This window comes from Pipistrellus hanaki (assembly GCF_964339955.1).
Source record: "Pipistrellus hanaki genome assembly, chromosome: 14".
In the NCBI taxonomy this organism is placed as follows: Eukaryota; Metazoa; Chordata; class Mammalia; order Chiroptera; family Vespertilionidae; genus Pipistrellus; species Pipistrellus hanaki.
This window is the reverse complement of record NC_140516.1, coordinates 41,746,060-41,771,319: the sequence shown is the minus strand read 5'-3', so window position 1 is coordinate 41,771,319 and position 25,260 is coordinate 41,746,060.

Below are 25,260 nucleotides of genomic sequence, written 5' to 3'. Positions count from 1 at the left end.
TAAAGATGCTCCAAGATGAAAATGAGATGGTGCTGTTAGATCAATTACTGAGCTAATCTAATCATTCTATTCTACTGACATTTTCATAATTTACTCCTGAAAATACTAAAAGGCAGTTCCCCAAGGAGCCTTTCATGCTGTCCCAAAGGATAGCATTATTCCAGATGACAAGGAAGAGGTGGGCAGAGTAGCAGAATTGCCAGTACCAACCCAGACAAAGCAGTGCACCAGATTGTCCTTATGAGTGGGCTCTATCCTCTCTTTTCTCTATAAGATGGAAACAAACCTAATAGAAAATCTTAATAAGGAAGCTTTGTTACCCATTGGGTCAGATCCCAATTGGCTTCATATGCAACCTGTGCTTGGTTCTTGGATGGAGATGCCACGTGCTATACTAGGTATACTGTGAGAAAAGTTCTCTGGCTCAGATCCAGAAATGAGCCCACAATAGCAGCACCAGCTCTAATTAGAAAAGAAAACTCAGTTTGTTCCTTCTCTGTGTTGTCTCCTTCATTTCTTCCAGTCGCCTCAACTGATGATGACATTAATAATCGATTTGAAAAGGAAAATAAAGGTTTTATGACCCTGGTTCTCATCAACACCTTGGAACAGAGTGCCTGCAAAGCATCAGGAGCCATAAAAGCTGGGGTGCTTGCCCTTTCTGAGATGACTTTTTTCCTAAGCATGTTTAAAGATTGCCTGGAGCTGGCAGGAGCTCATGGGTGTGACTGCCTCTATTGATGATGGGTCCCTTTAGTCCCTTTGAAACATCTGCATTTGAAGCTTTTCTTCCCTTTGAACGTGGAGAGCTGATGAAAGAAATTGTGTTGTTGGTAAAAAGGGAGCCCCGCTGAGCTCTAACTTGAAAGCCCACCTGCACTTGAAAGTGGAAACCTCAGCCCAGCCTTGGGAATAATTAATTAATTAAAAGGAGCAGTTCTGTTCTGCTCTGAGAAAAATCTCGAGTTTTAAGCCTGAACAAACTAGAGGGAATCCCAGTTCTGCCTGGCTGATTTTCTCTTTTCTGTGCTCTCATTGACCACAGTCAATTGGAAACCATGGTCTATTCTTTCCTTCTAAGAGCATGTAGCTCAATCTGTGGACTCTCCCTAGTGGCTGCTGCACTCAATTCTCTGAGTTTGGTGCCTGTGCCATGTGGCTTCAGACACTTATGGTGTGACTGCTCATTCCCATTGGATGATATTCCCAATGAGCATTACATTGGGATTTTGTGAGGATTCAAGACAACTTACAAAATCAAGTTCCCTTCTGATTTTGAGAATATTAATTTCTTGAACTACTCATTTTGAATATTGGAACCAGCCCAGGTAGAACTACTTGGTATTCATCACACACCCTGGCACTTCCCTCTCAGCTTCTACGATTCTCTCCATTTAGATTACATGTCTGAAACACCCTGATTCTTTTTCAATAGTTTTATTGTTTTATCATCCAAAATCCAGATCAAATGATTCTTAACCCATCAGGCAATATTGATTTTCCAAAATAAAGGGATCTGTCCCTCCTCTTATAGTATTCTCTCTCTCTCTCTCTCTCTCTCTCTCTCTCTCTCTCTCTTTCCTTTACACTGAATCCTATTCACATTGCCTACTTGGACAAGTTCCCTGTTTGGCTAGGAATCTCTCAGTGACAGCACCTTCTGTACTAATAATATTGGGATGTGGTAACCAGTAAATATTGTTGCATTCATTTATTAAAATATGTATTATGTGGGGAAGTTGTCTTCCTATCATCATAGTTCTCAAGGTTGAATATGCAAAATTTCAGTGGACACCAGCTGAATATCAGGAGTCACCAAGTTTCATGAGTTATTTAATAATTCTAGAGTAGTAGTTTTTATGTTGGTTGAAAGTTTCATGAGTTATTTAATAATTCTAGAGTAGTAGTTTTTATGTTGGTTGATTGGTTGGTTTGCTAGTTTTGTTGTTTGTTTCCTTTTAGGATGATCAAGAATAACATATTGTTATGTGTGTTTTTTTTGTGTGTGTGTGCCCAGCATCAGAACCCCTTGGACCATTTATGATAGTACAGCCTTTCATGAATCTCTAAGTATCTGCCTCCTGGGCTCGGAGATCTAGATCAGCCCATGTGAAGGTAGAGCCCACACTGCAGGACTATGAAAACCCTGAGTGCAATTCTCAAATGATGGGATACAAAAACCAATGGATAAAGGCCTGAGCCTCTAGGTCTTTGTGAGATAATTCTGGGAGGTGTCAGTATACTTCTCCAAAGTTCTATTGGAATTGAGCCTTCATTTCCTACAGAAGCAAACTTGATAATGTAAATCTTACTAGTTTTTTCTTCTTTTTCTTCTTTTTCTATACTTTCTCATTCCTGCTTCAAAAGACCACTACTCAAATAAAAGGTCTATATCCAATTCCTATAATAAGTGAAAACCAAACTAGAATTGGAGGAATGGCCCTAGGAAACAGGCCCTTAGAATGAAATACTGATAGTGAATCATTTTGTGCCAATACAGACCCCCTGATTGATAATGGAGTAATGATAACATCTGATGTATTGAACTATCACAATCACTACAAGTCTATTTTTTTTTAGATTGCAATATAGAACAAATACAAGGGCAAGTAGTAGCTCTAGCACTTGGACATTTGGGTGCAATAAGTATTTTAATAACTGTGGTATTGGTTGGCTTTTGTTAACTTCTTTAGACACCTTAAAGAGAATGGCAGGATTCCATCAGACAAGTATAGCCTGAGGATATACCCTGAGCACAGGAAAGCTTTTTGGAAACATTGAAAAAGAAAACCATATTCTGTAGCTGGAGGGCAGCCTATTTAAAAAATTATGCTGGGGATAAATATAGTCCTGACCTAGATCCTCCCATAGTGTGTCCAATGGACATGTAGCCTCACTGAGCAGACATTTTCCTGGTTCATTGTACTGGTCATGAACTTGCTATCTAGGAAGAGGTGGACTTAGGAAAGAAGTGCATTGACTCCACCTCCCCACTATGTTAGGGATCTGGAATAGGCAACCATAGAAGATAGAAAAAAGGAAGTCCAGAGAAGAGGTATGTAGATGGACCTAAAGATATGGTGCATAGTGTGGAGATTTTTGTGTCTTACTTCAAGGCCCAACAGAGAACTTTAATTATGAATGGGGCATTAAAGAGTCAGGTGGATAGAATGGCTCACCTAGTGGAACTATCCCTCAAGAAGACGAGTTATCCCTTTGGTGGCAAGGTGATTGTTCAACTCTAAACAAGCAAGGATTCTCCTTTATTAAAACTGACAGCTGGGAGGAGGTAAGATGGCGGAAGAATAGATGGGCGGATTCTGAGCCCTCTCCCGAAGCAGAAAGAGAGAGCAACTGAGGGTCTTGTGCTGTGAGTGTTTATTGGCAAGCTGGGAGACAGCGAACACCAGAAGAAACTGCTGGGGGGCTGCTGACAGAGGTGCCCCTCACAGGGAAGCACCCACGCGGGCTGTGTCCCTGCCCGGAGCTACCTACCAGCTTGGACGGGGAAATCTCGCCATCTTGAGAGGAAGATAGGATCGTGTCAGAGGCCTGAATATCCACAGCCGCAGCGACCACCAAGCATCTGTGACCCCCAGAACGCGGATCCCAAGCGGCGCGAACACTTGCCCTCACAGGATTGCCCCACTGCTCAGCGAAAAGGTCAGATTTCGCGGGGAGAGGGTGGAGAGCGCTCGCGGCGAAAACAAAAAGCCTGTGCGCACAGAGCGCGCTCCCGGAAGCTGGAGGACAGGGGTGGTGATTACAAGTAGAAGCCCCCGCTGTTGGGCGGTTGTCACCCTTGAAAGTGGTCGGGGCTCCTAACAGGGGAGATATCTAAAGAGCAACACATTTGGATCCGGCTCGGAGGGATATCGGAGAGTTGCGGGAGATTGCAGTTGCTCGGACCTGCCCCCTCCCCCCCTCCATAGTTCCAGCTTCAGAGAGGACGGAAAAAAAAAAAAAGCTGGAGAGGCTTTAGAGTCTGGGAAGTCAACCTAGAAACACTGCCCCCAGAGGCTAAGTCACAAATTGACTCTAGTGTAATAAAAACAAAGCAAAACCTGCCTAAAAATCAGGACTGGATCATAACAATAGAGGAAGCGAATGACCTTCATTACTGCTAATTTTAATTAAATTTTTAAAATTTTATTATTATTATTTTTTTAATTTTTAAATTTTTGTTTTTTACTTTTGTTTTCATTATTTGCAACGTTTACTCAAGAAACTATTTTTTTTCTTTTTCCTCACTTGATTTTATCTTGATAATTATTACATTGTATATGTAATCAACATTATTACTACTACTAATTTACCTTTTTCATCTTATTTTCTTTTGTTTATTTTTATTATTTTTATTCCATTTGATTATATATATATATATATATATATATATATATATATATATATTTTTTTAATTTCAGGATTACTGTTCTACAGTCTTTATCTATCCTTCTTTCTCCAACGCTTTATTCTATCTCAACCCTACCTTTATGCCCTCACCCTCTTTCCAATCTTTTCCTTTTCCTCACCCTCTTTCCAATCTTTACCCTGTTTATCTTAACCCTTTCCTGCTCTAGATTTCCCCCATTCCATCTGTCTACCCCCCCCTAAAATTTCACCCTACTTGTATATATCTAATTTCCAACTACCTGCTCCAAACCCATTCACACCTCCCTCGCAGTTGTCCTAAAAACAAAAAAAAAAAACAAAAAAAACAAAACAGTCTTACTCTCTAACTCTGAAGTTGTATGTTGAATGTTAACTTTACTGAAGTTGTATGCTTTTCTTTTATAAGATTGATTTGCCTATGCTTTTTGTTTGATTGCATGTTTTTGTTAGCTGGGTTCTAGTCACCCTTATTGGTGGTTATTAATATCGCAAACACATTTCGATTCAGTGCCTTGTGTGTTGTACCTGGTTGTGTTGTATTTTGTGCCTTTAAATCAAAGCAGGAGAGAGAGAACTACACAACCAGACATCATAGATCATGGGGAGACCAAAAAACAGCCCGCATATGAAAGAAAAGCAGGCTTCACCAGAAAAGGAAGTAAACGATATAGAGGCAAGCAACCTACCAGAGCAAGAATTCAGAGTAACAATCTTAAGATGGCTAAAAAGAATGGAAGACAAATTTGACAATTTGAGTAAGACCCAAGAGGAAATGAAAAAAACCCAAGAGGAAATGAAGATGACTCAAGATGAAATGAAAAATGACATCGCTACTATGAAGAACTCAATAGATAGCATCAAGAGCAGACTAGAAGAAGCAGAGGATCGCATCAGTGAGCTAGAAGACAAGATGGAAAAAAATACCCAATTAGAGCAGCTTCTAGAAAAAAAAATTAAAAAGCAGGAGGAGAGCCTACGGGAGCTTTGGGACAATGCAAAACAAAACAATATTCGAATAATAGGGGTTCCGGAAGGAAAGAAAACCGAGGTAGACATGGAAAATGTATTTCAAGAAATAATGACAGAAAATTTTCCTGAGATAGAGAAGAAAAAACCCACACAAATCCAAGATGCTCGCAGAGTCCCAAGCAAAATGGATCCCAGAAGACCGACGCCAAGACATATTATAATTAAATTGGCAAACACCAATGACAAAGTTAGAATCTTAAAAGCAGCCAGAGAGAGACAGAAAGTTACATATAAAGGAACCCCCATCAGACTAACAACTGATTTCTCAACAGAAACTTATCAGGCCAGAAGGGAATGGGATGAAATATACAAAGTCATGCAAAGAAAGGGTCTGAATCCAAGAATACTGTACCCAGCAAGACTATCAATCAAAATTGAAGGGGAAATCAGGAGCTTCACAGACAAAAAAAGACTAAAGGAATTTATCTCCACCAAACCAGCAATGCAAGAAATGCTCAAAGGTCTACTGTAAAAATAAATAAATAGGAAGCGAAGAAGGAACACAGGGGTATAGAATAAAAATGGCATCAAATGAGTACCTATCATTAATAACATTAAATGTAAATGGTTTAAATGCTCCAATCAAAAGACATAGGGTAACAGATTGGATAAGAAAACAAGACCCATACATCTGCTGTCTACAAGAAACCCACCTCAGAAAAAGAGATGCACACAGACTGAGGGTGAAGGGATGGAAAAAGGTTTTCCAGGCAAATGGAAATGAAAAGAAAGCTGGGGTAGCAATACTTATATCTGACAAATTAGATCTCAGAGTGAAGGACATAACAAGAGACAATGAAGGCCACTTCATAATACTAAAGGGAGCAATCAAACAAGAAGAAATAACCCTGGTAAATATATATGCACCCAATACGGGAGCACCCAAATACATAAAAAAAACTGCTGGAGGACATTAAGGGAGAGATTAACAGCAATACAATCATAGTAGGAGATTTTAATACCCCATTGTCACCCTTCGACAAATCATCCAAACAAAAAATCAGCAAAGAAATATCAATCCTAAATGACTCACTAGACCAGATGGAATTAATTGACATCTTCAGAACATTCCACCCCAAAGCCACAGAATATACATTCTTCTCAAATGCACATGGGACATTCTCAAAGATAGACCACATTTTGGGACATAGGCAAAGTCTCTTCAAATTCAAGAAGATAGAAATCATATCAAGCATCTTCTCAGACCATAATGGCATAAAACTGGAAATTAACTACAATAAAAATAATCCAAAGAAATCAAACACATGGAGACTAAACAGCATGCTATTAAACAAGGACTGGGTTACCAGAGAAATCAAGGAAGAAATTAAAAACATCCTGGAAACAAATGACAATGAAAACACAACAATCCAAAATCTATGGGACACAGCAAAAGCAGTTTTGAGAGGGAAGTTCATATCCTTACAAGCCTATTGCAAAAAAACTAGAAAAAAGTGTAACAAATGATCTAACTCTACAACTCAAAGAGTTAGAAAAAGAGCAACAAGAAAAGCCCAGTGTAAGTAGAAGGAAGGAAATAACAAAAATCAGAGCACAGATAAACGACATAGAGACCAAAGAAACAATACATAAGATCAACAAAACCAAGAGCTGGTTCTTTGAAAGGATAAACAAGATAGATGGACCTCTAGCCAGACTAACCAAGAAACAAAGAGAGAGGACCCAAATAAACAAAATCAGAAATGAAAGAGGTGAAATAACAACAGACCCCACCGAAATACAACGGATTGTTACAAAATACTATGAACAACTCTACTCCAACAAACTGAACAACCTGGAGGAAATGGACATATTCCTAGAAAAATATAATCTTCCAAAACTCAATCAGGAAGAATCTAAAAATCTCAATAAACCAGTGACTTGGGAAGAAATTGAAACAGTCATCAAAAAGCTTCCAGCAAACAAAAGCCCAGGGCCAGATGGCTTCACAGGAGAGTTTTACCAAACATTCAAGGAAGAACTAAAAACTATCCTCCTCAGACTATTCCAAAAAATCCAAGAGGAAGGAACACTTCCAAATTCCTTCTATGAAGCCAGCATCACCCTAATACCAAAACCAGATAAAGACAACTCAATGAAAGAGAATTACAGACCAATATCCCTCATGAACATAGATGCTAAAATCCTCAACAAAATTCTAGCAAATCGACTCCAGAAGAGCATCACAAAGATCATACACCACGACCAAGTAGGATTTATTCCAGGAATGCAAGGATGGTACAATATCCGCAAATCAATAAACGTGATACATCACATAAACAAATTGAAAGATAAAAATCATATAGTCATATCAATTGATGCAGAAAAAGCATTCGATAAAATCCAACACCCTTTTCTGATAAAAACTCTTAACAAGGTGGGAGTACAAGGATCATACCTCAACATAATAAAAGCTATATATGATAAACCCACAGCCAACATTATACTCAATGGGCAAAAACTAAAACCATTCCCTCTAAGAACAGGAACAAGACAGGGATGCCCACTCTCGCCACTCCTGTTTGACATAGTACTGGAAGTACTAGCCATTGCAATTAGACAAGAGGAGGAAATAAAAGGCATCCAAATTGGAAAAGAAGAAGTAAAGTTATCCTTATTTGCCGATGACATGATATTGTACATAAAAAACCCAAAAGACTCCATTAAAAAACTAATTGACTTAATAAATGAATTTGGTAATGTAGCAGGATACAAAATTAATGCCAAGAAATCCATGGCTTTTCTATACACCAACAGAGAAACTGCAGAAACAGAGACTAAAAAAGCAATTCCATTTACCATCGCACCAAAAAAATTAAGATACCTAGGAATAACTTTAACTAAGGAAGTAAAGGACCTATATGGGGAAAACTACACGACACTGAAAAAAGAGATAGAGGAAGATGTAAGGAGATGGAAGAACATACCATGTTCATGGATTGGTAGGATCAACATCATCAAAATGTCCATACTTCCTAAAGCAATCTATAGGTTCAATGCACTCCCCATTAAAATACCAACGACATATTTCACCGACCTAGAAAGAACTCTCCAAAAGTTCATTTGGAACAATAAAAGACCCCGAATAGCCACAGCAATCCTGAGAAAGAAGAGTAAAGTAGGAGGGATCTCAATACCAGACTTCAAACTATATTACAAAGCCACTGTTCTCAAAACAGCCTGGTACTGGCACAAGAACAGACATATAGATCAATGGAATCGAATTGAGAACCCAGATATCAACCCAAATCACTATGCTCAACTAATATTTGACAAAGGAGGCACGAATATACAATGGAGTCAAGACAGTTTCTTCAATAAATGGTGTTGGGAAAATTGGACAGACACATGCAAAAGAATGAAACTAGATCACCAACTTACACCATTCACAAAAATAAACTCAAAATGGATACAGGACTTAAACATCAGACGGGAAACCATAAAAATACTAGAAGCATCCACAGGCAGCAAAATCTCAGACGTATGCCAAAAGAACTTCTTCACTGATACTACCCCTAGGGCAATGGAAGCTAAAGAGAAAATAAACAAATGGGACTACATCAAAATAAAAAGCTTTTTTACAGCAAAAGAAACCATCAACAAAACAACAAGAAAGCCCACAGTGTGGGAGAACATATTTGCAAATGATACCACTGATAAAGGTTTAATCTCCAACATCTACAAACAGCTTATACAACTAAATAAAAGGAAGATAAATAATCCAATTAAAAAATGGGCAATGGACCTAAATAGAACATTTTCAAAAGAAGACAGAAGGAAGGCCAAAAGGCACATGAAAACATGCTCAAAGTCACTAATTGTCCGAGAGATGCAAATCAAAACAACAATGCGGTACCATCTCACACCTGTCAGAATGGCCAACATCAACAAATCAACAAACGACAAGTGTTGGCGAGGTTGCGGAGAAAAAGGAACCCTCGTGCACTGCTGGTGGGAATGTAGACTGGTGCAACCACTGTGGAGAACAGTGTGGAGTTTCCTCAAAAAACTGAAAATGGAACTCCCATTTGACCCAGTAATCCCACTTCTAGGAATATATCCCAAGAAACTAGAAACACCAATCAGAAAGGATATATGCACCCCTATGTTCATAGCAGCACAATCTACAATAGCCAGAATTTGGAAACAGCCTAAGTGTCCGTCAGCAGATGATTGGATCCAAAAACTTTGGTACATCTACACAATGGAATACTATGCGGCCATAAAAAATAAGGAATTCTCATCATTTGCAGCAAACTGGATGGAACTGGAGAACATCATGCTGAGTGAAATAAGCCAATCAATGAAAGAGAAACACCACATGACCTCACTCATTTGTGGATAACAAAGAGCATTATAAACTGATGAACCAAAAGATAGATATAGAGACAGTAAATCAACAAGTAGACTGTCAAATTACAGCGGGGAGGGGAGGAAGATCTGGGGGAGATAATAGATCAACCGAAGGACTTTTATACATGCATATAAGTATAACCAATGGACACAAAACTCTGGGGAGGGAGGGGATGTGTGGGAGGGAGGGTGGGGGGCAAAAAAAAAAAAATCAATAAAATATATTAAAAAAAAAAAAACAAAAAAAAAAAACTGACAGCTACTTCATATATGGGTTTGGCATTCCATCCAACCGTATTCTGCCAACTCCATTATCCAAGGGCTTATAGAATTATTAAGATTAGCCTGGTTTAGTGACACGGGTCCTATAAAAATATTATTTTGGGCCAAGAGACACATTTTAGAGTAAGTGAGATGTGACAATGGACTCGTGACCAGAGTATTAATTCTTACTATAATCTACTTTATCACCTCAAAGTAGATGTCCTAATATTGTTCTAATAAATCGTTAAAGCCTCATCTAAGGTGCCAGCTTGTGGATGACACTCAATGGGGTAAAAGTTATTCTCAAGGATGCCGTATATGCACTATACTAATAGCAGAACTAATAGCTACATTACATCAGGCTGGAAACCTAGAGACGAATGTATGATTGGCCCTTCATTTTGTTATTCCCAGAAACCAAGTACAGAATTTGTGCTTTCTGGCACCACAGTGTTAAGCTTTGCTGAATTAAAATTCTTGTTTTCCTTCAAAGAACATTTCCACAGAAAGACACAGTGAAAATCTCATTGTGCCTGAAGTTACAAATGCAGCCGGTCATTTTGGGCTCCATTTATACATGTAGATAGTCCAACAGGCAAAGAAAGATTGGGATTATCAACCTCACATATCATAGGACGTTAGGGTTGATGTTATATCATGGAGATGAGAATTAAATATGGAACTAAGGAAATTTACTACAATACATTTTGGGGCTTTATGTCTGGTTTTAACAGTGAGTGGAAATTAAACACAATCTGACAAGTGCAAGGAAAATAAAGGGATTATGCCTCAGGGATGAAGAATTGAGTCATCATAGCATGCAACCTAGGGGCTGCTGTTCTCCCTGAAGGTGAGGGAAATCTACAATGAGTGGTGAAGGAGGTGCCTAATGAATGTCAATTTTACTCTCAGAACCAACTGCAGCAGGAAATCTTATAGCACATTCCATTCAATTCCTTGCATTTCTTTTCTTTTTTTTTTAATTCCTCTCCAAGTTCCTTGCCAAGTTCAGCTCTCATTGCCAACACCAGCAACTAAATAGTACACCTTCATAACATGCACTGATTAAATTTCCTACCTTCCCTGTCTCACTACCCTCACTCTCACTGATGCATCTTGTAATTATTTCCTAAAGAAATCATGTCAAATCAAGTCTTTATTTCAGGCTCTGCTCTTGGCAGAATCCAAACCAAGGCAAACACCATCTTTGGTGTTTGATAAACACCCATAGTTTGAAATACAACATACACATTATATGATTTCAAAATAAAATTGTTCAGAAAATACATTGTGCTCATGCCAAGTTGCTCCTGACTGTACTCTGATCAAGTTGGTCTTAACATTAGAAGATGTTAACATTAGAATGCATGGACCAAACTTTAGAAAGGGTGCTTCCTGCCTCTAGGCCCCTTTCCTAGAGCATTCATTTTAGAAAAGGTGAAATAACATCCTATACATGCTCCTTTGAGATGTAAATCTTCTTACCACCTCTTGCCAGTCTAAAAGCCAGGAAGGTCTTTCTCAGGGAACTGGGAGCCATCTCTTTGAAATATAATTTTCATAGCATCCCCACCTCCAAGTCTCTGGGAGGGTAGGGGCCTAAATGCTGTGGGTACTTTGTTGTAAAACTATCTGCAGTCATGAAGACAGGGTAGAGTTTACTTTTCATTTGGGTAAGGCCAGTTAGCAAGCACAGATGGCCTAAAATGTTCCCCATTTAAAAATCTTAAATCTTAAAAACTCCCAGCCTCTTGTTTCAGCAAGGTTGCTTTCAGACTGCAGTCTGGTCTCTCTCTCTTATTGCAATGGTCTTGAATAAGTCTTCCTGTTTAACACTGTCCAGTACAAGTTTTGCTTGTGCTCCAAAAATATTCTAGGACATAAATGTTCTCTCTTCTGTCATTGAGCTGGATTTTTTGGAAATTGTAACAATCAAGGTAGAAACAAATTTCCCTTGTGGTTGGGCACTGTTGCATAATTAATCTTCCTATAAGACTGAGGATAAAACTAGTGACACAAAATGTGTTCACTATGTATTTCTTATATAGCAGTATATTAGGTCTGGCTACTGTTCTGGCTACCATCTCTCCCCTGGATAACTGTCTGGATATCTCAGGCCTTCCAACTCTTAGTCTTATTTTTTTTAAATATATTTTTATTGATTTTTTACTGAGAGGAAGGGAGAGAGATAGATAGCTAGAAACGTTAATGAGAGAGAAACACCGACCAGCTGCCTCTTGCACATCCCCTACCGGGGATTGCCTGCAACCAACGTACATGCCCCTGACTGGAATCAAACCTGGGACCTTTCAGTCCGCAGACTGGCACTCTACCACTGAGCCAAACCGGTTTCGGCAACTACCAACTCTTAGTCTTATTAAAACTAGAATCACACACCCACACAACCATTTGATGCCACCCCACCCCCTGTTCTTCAGGTAAAGTTAAAATTCAACATAACTTGTATGATTTTACATGATCTGCCCCTATCTTGCCTTCTTAGCTTCTTCAAAGATATTCTTCCTTTGAGAAGTTTTCTGAACCACAGGTTGGAGTTAAAAGTCCCATATGTATCATTGAATCCCTGTGTACCTGTTTGTCTCCCCACCACCCCCACCCTTTCCTCCAAACTGAGGATCATTACCCTCTGCTAAGTCTCTAAAGGTTTTTGTCCTTTCTATTTGCTTGGCAAAACACCCTCCATTCCTCTTTCATGGATATTATTCAGCCATATATGGCTTGTATATGAATAAAATTCAAATTAATATATTTTTTCTGACCACATCACTAAGTTTCAAACACAAATTTACTGATTACTTGATACTTCCACTTAGATATTTCATAGGCATCTCAGGATTATAATGTCCAAAGCAAAACTCTATATTTCATCTCTATCACCTGTATTCTTCCTGAGAACTTTCACATCTCAGTAAAAGGCATCAATATTGAGATATATGAACTAAAATTCTGGCAACCATCCTTTGTTTCTCTCATCTCTCCATTCTAATGCATCAGCAAATCCTATCAGTACTATATCCAACAAACACCTGTAGCCTTTATTTCCTCATTACTAAATGCACAAAACCATACCAGAATCATTTGTCTCATGAACTATTTCCATAATCTGCTGACTGCTTTTCTGTTTCCCTACTTCTGTCTGACAACAATTCATTAGAATAATATTGACATTTAAATTCAATAATTGCATTATATTGGCAAACATCCTCCACTGACCTCCCACTCTTTGAAATTAAATATGAACCCCTTAGCACAGTCTTATCAAATCTTCATGCCCCTGCCATCTTCTTCAACCAATTTTCTCCCAACTCTCCCCCTAACCTCTCTCTTTTATGTTCATGGTTTTAATCATATTCACCAGAATATGCTAAGCACAAGAATTATGCACTCACTGATTCAACTGTTTGGAATATTCAGGCCTGAGATCATTGCACCACTGGTCCTTTCTGATCTTGGATCTTAGCTCAACTGTTGACTCCTTGAAGAGATCTTTCCTGATTAACTTACTATATATTTAACTTATTTTCTTAATACTTATTATCTAGCTATCAGTATCTTGTTCAGCTATTTATTTTTCTAATACACAGTATATTTCTACAATTGTAACTTGACTTCTCAAAAAGAAGGGCTTTGCTTCTCTTATTTCTTGTTGCATCTAAAGGACTTAAAATAGTGACATATTTATACCAAGGACACATTGTCCTCATTGCTACATTCAACTTAAAAATAGAAAGAAAGCATTTTTTTTTTCTCTTAAACTGGAGGGAAGGCTGACAGGATACATTTTTAGGGAGATTGAAGTAAAGCTGTAGATATGCAGATTATTTGACACCTATCTTGGGATTGTGTCGTGTACATGTGAGTCCACCCATCTATTAGGTATGATACCTTCACTTATAATAAATTCTTACTAAGTATATTCTTAGAGTGTAAGGTCTTTGTGAGGTCAGAGTTGAAGCAGCAGGACAAAGGCCTCAATAATAAGTGCCATGCATGATATGGGAAACTTCAGCAGTTGAAGTGGGGTATCGTGTATTTGTAATAAAGTCCCAGCACCAGGGCCACTGAATCTGCAAAGGTCTTCAGTTCAAGGATGCTTCACTATCTTCCAAACAATGCCAGAATCCATGACATAAGGAAATTCTTAATAAGGAGCTATAGCTTAAGAAAATTAAATATTAACAAACTCACTTTCTTCATTAGCAGTGTATTGTTCCCTGAGCACCATTTAAAAATTCTTCAAATTAAACAGAATCAACTTTGTCTCTTGGGTCAAATTCAGCCTGGTAATCACTTTCCAGGTGAAGGACTGGCAACCTCTGGGAGGTGTCTGTGTGTATCAGCATCAAGCATAACTTTCACATATGCCCACACATGGTTGGCAGTAATTGGCACATGGGAAAGAAGCACTGGCCTGAAGGACTGAATAACCCCTTGTCAGAGATGTGTCTGTCAGTAAAAATTGAGGCCTGGCTACGAAAATGTGAAAGAAGAAAGCATTTTTTTTCTCTTTCAGCATTTTCAGAAACAGGAGAATTCTTACTTGTTGGCAAAGTTGCTCCTTTTATTATAAATTCCTTGGACATCAAAGAACATTGAACTGTGGAGTGCATGCTCTTGAATTTTATTTATATTTATTATCTGTCTATATTTCCTACCCAGGGGCTTACACTTACACACACACACACACACACACACACACACACACACACACACACGGAGCTTGAGTGATCTCTATGGATCTGTCATTGTCCTTGATGATTTGGGGGATAGAGAAGAAATGGAAAATAGGTTTTCTATTTATTATGGGATTCATTTCCCAGGAATGAGTTAAAAAATCTCTATTTCAATGCATAACACTATTAAAGTTCATGGCAGGGGGTTGTGAGAAGATTAGCTATAATGTGAGACAAATTGGGATAGAAGAGACAGTCTTTGGGATTCATCCATAATCAGAGATGAAAGCCACGTAGGGATGTGGCCAATCTAGATTTGTCCTCAGATACTTATCCTGACCAAGAGAAGCATTCTCCAGGGAATATAGTGGAATGAGAAAACTGTATGCTGGAGGTGATAGAAGTCCCCACAGTTGGGTCACATTAGGATCTCTATTGAAAGGCACCTTAAGGAAGAAGAGAACAGACCCCAGACCATGGACACTACAGCATATAGGAAAGAAGCAGGTCAAATGGGGTGCAGTGAGCTTACCTCACTTCTCTCCATCATAAAAAAAATATATATGTCTGAGACGAAAAAAGGAACAGAAAAGGGATAGCCCGGCCATAATGGGAAAAGATAGGTTATCTGTCCATCCACATAAGCATGACATGATACTCACCCTTAGAGGACCTAACTGGTCCACATTTGGGAAGAGGACACTCTTCCAGAATGGTTGGGATGTTCTTCAGCCAGCTGTGGGAGGCACTGGCAAGGAGATCCACTTAGATAACAAACTGAAGAATGAAGACCCCTATGTCAATCCCAAACACTGAGGCTGTCTTTTAACCAATGCTCTTCTGGCTATTAGAAATAGCTGCCCTCACTATTCTTCCAAATTGCCCCTCTCTTCTCCTGAGGCTTTTGTCCTGATGGGAGATAATGACAATATAAACAAAATAAAACATAGTGCCGCCGAAACTGGTTTGGCTCAGTGGATAGAGCGTCGGCCTGTGAACTGAAAGGTCCCAGGTTCGATTCTGGTCAAGGGCATGTATCTTGGTTGTGAGCACATCCCCAGTGCGGGGTTTGCAGGAGGCAGCTGATCAATGTTTCTCTCTCATCGATGTTTCTAGCTCTCTATCTCTCTCTCTTCCTCTCTGTAAAAAAATCAATAAAATATATTTTAAAAATAAATTAAAAATAAAACATAGTGCCAAGTGGAGATGACTGGCGCCTCTTTATAGAATGGTGAGAGAAGCCTCTCTTGGAGGTGATATTCCAAGGCAAGCCCTTTAAGGAGTCCAGGTAAAGGCATCCCAGGTGGAGTTACCATCCAGAGAACCTTCAGACTGAGACATGCCTGTGAGTGAGCAAGGTGGCCAGTATGGCTGGAGCCCTGTGGGGAAGGGAGATAATGTCCAATGAGGCTGTGGGGGAGTGATCTAAGAGCCATGTCTTATAAAGTATGGTGAATATCATGTGTAGGTTGGAAAGCCATGAGAGAGCTTGAAACAAGAGAAATCGGATTTGTTATTTTTAAAAAAGAGCATTTGGACAGCTTTGTGAAAAACTGAGAGTAATGTGGGCTTTGGTGAAATAAAGGTAAAAGGTGAGAAATGATTAGTTCTGCTGAATGAATAGAGGATAAATTTTAGAAAAATAGAAATGAAGAAAAACATTGAGGTTTAGACCCCGAATGACTGGATATTAGAGAGAGAACAAACTAACCTATGGCTCTTCTCTCCTGTACTTTCACTCCTATCCCATGGTATGGGCATTCTTATTTAATCTCCAGGGAAAACTGTGAGGCAAAAAATGTACAATAAAAAAATTGCTCTTTTGTTTTAAATAAAAAAACAAGAAAGAAATTAGTGGGATTTCACATTTTCCTACGTCTCTCCAGTCTTAAAATCCACGGTTAAGGCAATTATCATCTAAAATGCTTTCGAGAGGCAATAACAATCTCATATATAAATTGAGCCTTTGAAATGTGTTTTTGGCTAAGCAGCAGAAGGCATTCTAAATCCCTTTGTTTCTGGGGTAAGAACAGCAACGTTTTGCTTATTTCCTCGTGGCCTAGTAAACTGAGGGTTTAGGGGAAACAATGCATCAGTTGTACTCTGGGCGTGAACGGAGTATTCCGGACAACAGATGCCTGAAATAGCTTTTGGACAGCGTGTTCATTCGAGCTAGACAGATAGCATTTGTGCGCTGTGTCTTCATGTAGCTCTCTCTTTCTTCTCTGTCCTCTGAGATTCTGCCAAGCACAGCAACGGACCTGAGCTTGGCTTTTCATAGCAGATTTGGGGAGGAAATGTTGTTTATAGCAAGACACTACTCAGGATCCCAGGTTGGACCAAACCCTTCAGTTTCGCTTCTTGGCCCACAAACTCCCCTTCTATTTGCCTAGCATGTGACTCCTATTGGAAAGCCATCGCCAAGCCAAATGCATCCAATCTAAGCCCACAATCAATTCTCATGCTAGAATGTGAATCTATTACCTGTAATAACCTTTTGAATTATCATTTCTTATGGGTCCAAGAGTAATGAGGATTTTTCTCTCAGTTCTTTCTACTGCCACCTATATTAGTGTCATTACTGAGGTAATAGCCAGTGGAATAGAGGAGAAGCATTTTATTTCTCATCTTTCACTCACTCTCCTTGATAGTGAACATGGGGCTCAATTAAAAGAACATCAATATGTGTTGCAGAGGACAATGGGGTCTTTATGATGTCCTCAGTGAGCAAGCAAGTCTGGGCCTTGACTTTGCCCTTCATCAGAAAAATCCTCGCTGAGGCTTTTTTGTATTATTTCCTATAAGAATTTAGGGAACCCCCTAAGATTGGGAAAATTTTCCAAGATGAATATAATGCAGTTTCTAAACATCAACCATCAAGTCACTGTTTTTAGCCTGCTGTACTTAATCCAGATGCAGGAGGGAGGGGAAGAGAGAGAGAGAGAGAGAGAGAGAGAGAGAGAGAGAGAGAGAGAGAGAGAGAGAGAGAACACTGTCAAAGACTAGACTATTTGATGGTAGGTTTGAGACATTATAAAAAAATAAAGCAATTAAAAATAGGTGGAAATGTAACAAGTCACTATTCACATGATACCCTCCTACCTTCCTACATTTGATGCTCAGTAGTTCCTTGGATAAGGCCCATATCCAGGTGGGGTTGAGGTGATCAAATCTTCATCTCCAAAGTGGTCCTGGGACCAATGCCTTCATCCTGCACACAACTTCTAACACATGTTCTTAGGTTAGAAGGAAGGTGAGAAGACAGTGATATATAACTGTGCTTTTGGCTTTAGGAAAAATGATATTATTCGTCTTAATTTGGGGTGATTTGATCCCAAATCTTAGAAATATCAAGGCACTTTAAAATGAATGGTTGGAAGACTCCCCCAAGACTCCTTGGCTGTGACCTGAAAGATGGTAGCAGATGTGCTACAAATCAGCTTGCCCAAACTAGGAATGACTCTATGGACAAATATGCATTTAGTGCCTGTGGTGTGGCTATAACTGGACTGAGCACTGTTATTAACAAACTAAGTGTTTGGAGACCAAGGGCCGGCCCAGGCACTTTGTGCTCTGAAGTACAGAATTCAGTATTCATGGGGTTCTAAGTGTCATGCCAGGCATTTCACATGCATCCTTTTATTCAGTTTTCACACTCAAATTATAGGGTAGGCATGTTTTTACTGTTTTGCTAATAATAGTTTGAGGCTTTGAATCTATTAGGGTTAAGAAAACTAAAGACCCTCCAGATAGTTCCGGTAAAAATATTTGTAAACAGGAGTTACAGGCTCACACAACAATGTGGATGCCTTTCTGGGGAGACTCCACTAACAGAATTCCAAAACCAGAAAGCTAGGCATAGGATCTCGCCACCTACAGTACCAAAGCAAGGAACTGAAGATGCTCACCTAGAAGGAGCGAGGAAATCAGCAATCACAGGGGGGAGGCTGCTGAAGATGCCACTGTCTGCATCACCATCACCTCATGGTGCTCCTCCAAGCACCCGAATGCTGCTATGAGAAACGTGGCTTCTGTCCTTGGTGCTGCTCATAATTAGCACCAGAGAATAATCATTGCCCTTCTCATTCAGCAGTCAATGCTCCAAATTCCATGAAATCTAACTTCGATCCATCTAGATAAAAGGCTCCTAGGTAATGCTGACCCAGACTTTTCCCTGCTATATGAGGGCAATGAGAAAGGGCTGCTGATAGCACTAACCTCACAACCGAACATCAGCAATACCCCTATAAATGTGAACATTTGGCTCAAGGGCATAGAACTCATGATTAGCAGGATTGTCAGGAATTGAACCTATGATGGTCTCATTCGTACATGCATTCTACAGAATTACCTTGCTGCCTAAGACCAGGAGCCTAGGTAGCCACAGAAAGCTTCAAGGAAGAGTACCAGTTTGAGCTGGTCCCTAGGGTTCTGATGGGCAGCGAGAAGTGCTGCGAATATTCCAGAAATGGGTTGAGCAATCAGACAGGAGGGTGCAGGGGTATGGTACGTGATCTGAGAGGCTATTCATCTAAATGGGTGATTTTTGCATTTCTTCCTCCTGTCTGCAGTTCCCAGCCCACCCAGGATAATGAATGAATAATTACTGAGATGATGTTAATGACCTGTAACCAGCCGTGTTTAGAGACATCTGGATCCCTTCAGGCAGGAACAGGGCACTGGAAAGGGCACGTGTTATATTCCTGCTTTCTGCTATTCTTGGGGAAAACACAAGGTGAGCTGGGGGCAGGAAAGTCTGGGGCCAGCAAGAGTTAACCAGTCATTTCCAGTCTCAAAAATCTTTAGGTTACATAAGGCTGTGGTATATTACTTTTTTTTTTAATGCAATGGTTTCTCCCTTGTACCCTAGATTGACAAAAATATGACAGAGGTGAAGAGGAAGAAAACAAAATGGAAAGTAAACCAGATATTTCCATGTAAATATGAAACCCGCAGTCACTCTGCATTCAAAGGAGCGGGGTTTGACAATGATTACCCTGAAAACAGATTTAGCTCGCCGCGGATTCCCACTCTTCTCTGCCCATTTCCAGAGACAGAGCCATCATGAAGAAGGATGTTCAAAGACATCACATCTATAACCTTTGCCAAAGGCACACGCAATCTTTGGAAGGAAGGCTTTTATTTTCCTTGTCACCTTTAATGCAGGAGATACCAGCTGAAAGCTGAATTCCAAGGCTAAGGTCATGGCGCGCAGGCTTCCTAAAGACATAGAGCTTGAAAAGAAATCTTTTCTGAATGTCACTCTGATTTCAGCTCACATTTTCCTGGCGCAGCCCCAGATGCTCTAATTGGCCTTGCTATTGATGACAACACACACACACACACACACACACACACACACACACACACACACATATACATACACACACACACCACAAGAAACACCAGCAATATTATTGGCCAACATCCCCGAAGAAGGCATGCATGCCCGTTCATAATGAGCCCAGGTTTCAGTTCAGAGTAATTAACTCAGATCCACACAGGAAATGCCAAAGGCACAGCTTCTTTTTCACACGTTGTATGAATGCCCATGTTCTTTCCAGAAAAGAATCCTGTACATTTTGTCCCCCTGGGGTTGCAGTATGCATAACAAGGCCAGCTGCCTCAAACTGGTGACCTACTAACCACACCTACCTGACAGACAGGTCTTGGTTTCCCTGAGTAGAATTTTAAGAGAAAAGTAGCACATTGGCTGCCTGTGGCAGGAGATTTCACTGATTCAGCTGGTTTGGCAACCAGCGCCCTCCATCCCAGCACAGATACTGGCTGGAGTTAATTCAGTAACATCCTCTCAGCCCTGCCCATGATACTGCAGGATCCTCACAGGGCGGTCTGGACACCTGCAGGCCAGCCTCACCTGGAAGTTTGTTCGAAATGCAAATTCACTGGCCTCGCCCCAGAATGGCCAATCAGAACCTGTGGAAAGACCCCTGAGCTAATTAGTATTCATATTAGAGTTTTCAAAACCTTGCACTACACTAATTCAGTTACCTGCCCAGACTGTGTAAGTATTCAGGTTTGTATCAGGAACCCAGGCCCAACACTGTGTTATTTCCTTGGCTTTGAACTATCTTAAGAATCTGATGGGGGAAAAAGAAAAGCAAAAACAAAAACATAGACCCTTATCCATCGTATTAGTATGTTCATTATAATTGCTGAAATCCTGTCTTCTAACAGCCTGGCTTATGTTGCTTTGTGACCCTCCAGAACAAGTATGGCTTGATAACGGTGGGTGAGTAACGCCACTGACACATTTGGTTATGAGTCAGCGAGGTATCCCTGATTTGTTTTCCTCAGAGGATCACTAACAACTGCTGGATTGCTATGTTCCCTAGAGCTCAGTAATTTTGCTCCTGTGATTTTTATCTCCTCTGCAAAGGGCAGCAAAACCTGTCGCAGGCTGCAGCTCAAGTTACAGCCAAGGAAAATGGTATCCCCCCCCCCCAAAAAAAAAAAAAGTCCCATTTGATCACAGGAGGTCCTCTGGCTACAGCCACTTGCCTACATTAGCGTCATGTGAGACCTTTCCCTTAGCATCCTTAGATCACCACTCAAAGCCAGATAGATACTTGCTGCCTAAAGAGACAAGCTTTAAATGGCAGCCCCACCGAGGAACATCATATGCTGATAATGGCTCTGTTAGAGGCTGTGTAAAGCATCTCTGTGAAACTCTTCATTACCATTTGAAAACATCAGATGCTTTAGAATTGCTCCAGGTCTTTTTAAAAAACCCATCTCCCACTCCTGCCAGGACTGAGAGATTCAGTAAACTGGAATCAAGCCTCAGTCCAGAGATTCAGAATCACGGTGCCACGCAATGCCATTTTGCATCTCCCTTCAGATCCCCCACAGCTGAATGGTCTAATAGTTCACGCCCAGTTTATCTGTGCTCCTCGCCTGCGTGCATGTGGACAGTCTGAAGGGACTTCGGAGTGTAAAAAGCCTTCCAATTAACAACTGGTAGTTCCAGTAATTGAGGAATCAGCCTGGAGGTGAAGGTATTGATTCATTTGGATAATATTATATGTGCTGTGAAATTCTCTAATAGTTAAACTGCCACGGAGAACTATTGATGTAATAATACACGCTTAATAATGTTTCACACAACAGCACAGATTTGGGAATGCATTTCGAGATGCGTGCTTTTCCGCTACTCCGGGAATTAGCATGCAGGGGTTCTGTGGGCAGACGCTGCTCTCAGCTCAGGATGTCAGCATGAGGCCAGGGGAATGTTCCTATCAATAACTTCAGAAGGAACAGAGCTGTGTGTTGATCTCCTTTCATCAAAATTGGACTTAAGAATGCAGTCACCCTTCTCAGGACCCAGGCCAGAGCTGCCATAGTCCTCTCTAAGCTTGACAGCAAAGCAAAGCAAACAAATAAAATCCATGCATTGTCTTGGGATACTCAGCACCGGAAACTGGCTTTGGCTACAACAGAGAAGTTCTTGCCTAGAGCAGCTACTGGTGTTTGTCCCTAAATAAGTGAGGATACTAACCTCCTGGAACCATTAGGAAGGTATGCACAAAAGACTTAGTCTGTTGTTTTTTGTAATCCTCACCTGAGGAGATTATTTTCCCACTGATTTTTAGAGAGAGTAGAAGAGAGAGGGAAAGACAGAGAGAAACATCCACGTGAGAGAAGCACATTGATTGGTTGTCTCCTGCATGAGCTCCGACCAGGGCCCAGGCCAGGGAGGAGTCTGCAACCAAGGTCTGTGCCCTTGACCAGAATGGAACCTATAGACCACAGGCGGAAGAACGCTCTATCCACTGAGCCAAACCAGCTAGCATCAAAAGACTTAGTCTTTTTTTTTTTTTTTTTAATATATCTTATTGATTTTTTACAGAGAGGAAGGGAGAGAGATAGAGAGTTAGAAACATCGATGAGAGAGAGTCATCGATCAGCTACCTCTTGCACATCCCCTACTGGGGATATGCCCGCAACCAAGGTACATGCCCTTGACTGGAATCGAACCTAGGACCCTTCAGTCCCCAAGCCAACACTCTATCCATTGAGCCAAACTGGTTTTGGCAAAAGACTTAGTCTTTTTTTTTTTTTTTAATGTATTTTATTGATTTTTTACAGAGAAGAAGGGAGAGAGATAGAGAGCTAGAAACGTCCGATGAGAGAGAAACATCGACCAGCTGCCTGTTGCACACCCACTATTGGGGATGTGCCCGCAACCAACATACATGCCCTTGGCCGGAATCGAACCTGGGACCTTTCAGTCCGCAGACCTATGCTCTACCGCTGAGCCAAACCAGTTTCGGCAAGACATAGTCTTGAAGAAAAAAGCAACTAAGGATAGATACACTAAGTGTTCCCCAATGAGGCTGAGAGAGTGCCTCTCAAAGGGCATGGGGACTTATGAGAACAAACCAGAACTGGTTCTGATTTATGTTGGGTAAATCTCACCTTGGCATTCAAGGCCTAGGTCTCTGCCTCTGACTATCTCCCACTGCTCTGCAGCAGATCCATGTACCTCCCCTCTGGCTAGGCACAGTCTGAGCCTGCCTGGCTGTCTGGCTACCTTTGAGGCTTGCTCACAGATTGGTGCCTTCCTGAAGAACAATTTCGTCATTCTTTCTCTGTGTATGCCAGGCTTTCCTCTCTTTTTATAAGCCTAGCTCTGTTCCATCTCCTAAGTATTTTTCTGCAGTCCCAGGCCTTACACCTTCCCCTGCCCTAGTCTCAGCACTGTGACCTAGACCACCCAGCATGCCATGGGGCAGGTCCCACACAGCCAGCTACCTCGGTCCCTTTGCAGAACACACCTTGCCAGTAAGTGTCTGCTCTCCAGGGAGTACCACTATGCTCTGTGTGGGGTATTGCTTTTTTTCTGCTTCTGGAAATCAGATAGATGCTTTGCTCTCTCACTCTTGCCCTTTTGAAGCAGAAACATTTCATCTCATTGATATTACTTCAAACCAGGAATAGGGAGGGGAGTGGAAGGTCGGTGGGATGCATAATGCAGTCCTCCTGGACCTCAGCAACATTTCAGGGCGGGGAGAGCTCAGCAGCCTGAGTCAATGCAAAACAATAAATCAGGGACCTAAAAATAAATCAGTTTTTGGAGAAATCCCCCAAACGCTCATTCTTCGGAAAATGGTCTAAGTCTAAACAGCAAGGCAGGCAGCTTATTCTCAAAAGCAAGCCTAAAACATCAACGTGTTGGAAAAAGTCCAGAACAGATTATCCCTTAATTCTATGCCAGAGCTGTTCTAGGCGCAGGAATCGGAGCAGTTCACAGGGCGAACATGGTTTCTGTCCTCATTTACTGTACATACTTGTGGAAGAATATACCCTGCGTGTGAGAGAGGGTCTCCAGCTCTCCTGTGCCTCTCGGATTTAGGTTTTCCAGGATGCATAGTAGTTGGCCAAGAGAACAGCATGCACAAAACATGAAATTTGGAAACCCTGTGACTAACTTAGGGGAATGCAATTTGAGGCTCAAAAACAAGAGCTGAGCTGCGGTGACCAGGATTCCTTTCATGGGGGTCCTTAAATTCCACCAAACCAGAGCACTGTATCATCAGAATAAAGGCATAAATACAGATCTACTATATAGTTTTTTCTTTAACTCTTATTCTTCTTCAATATCCACTCTGGCTTCAGAAACTGAAGATAGTAGATACTATACATTAAAAGAGTAGGGGGGTACTATAACACCTTCTTTCTCGGAATATCCCTCCCGCCAGACTTGCTTTTGCGTCCTGCATACAGGGGTAAAGCTGTTGCCAGGTTACCCCAAAACAAGCACTGCCCTTGTACAGCAGGAAAGGGATGCTTCAGCAGGTCACACCCACCTTACTGGGAAGGACTGGGAAGGAAGCCTTCCTACTGGGGAGACCCTCACTGGAGAAATTGCTCCCAACTTTTTCTCTGATTTCCACCAATAAGTATATCTTTATGTTCTGGATAAAATACCTCATTTATCTCATCACATTCCTGTACACAGTGCTTATTAAAATGGTGCAACCCTTCCAACAGCTTTGTTTATAGGAGTGTGCAGGGTAAATATTTTATCTTCTGATGAGCTTTATTTAGGGTTTTATTTGCCAGCATTAAAACTAGGGTAGAGTGACTGGGGAAAAAAGGAATCTAGATATTTACCAGCGCACGGAGATGATATACAGATGCTAATGGATGCTCTGGGGGTAGTTTTCCGGGCTGTTGAATGTAATTTCTCACATCTCCAAATGGCTATAATAGGGAAACACCCTGGAAAGAATTCTCTAATGACTGTGCCTATGCAGCAGAGGATCATTGGAAAGTTAATGGGCCATGCAAAGCAGCTCTTCCTTCATTCATTCATTCGGTGTGGTGTAAGGTGTCCGGCTGATCAGGGGACACCTGTGCCTCTTTTTGCTCATTGTATTCCCCTGTCCCAGACTTCCATTCCTGACAAGTTAGCCTGTCTTTAGAGATCAAAGATAAAACTTCTCTTTTACCTCCTCTCAGCACCTTCCCCATCCTCCCAAACATATCTCCAGTGATCTGTACT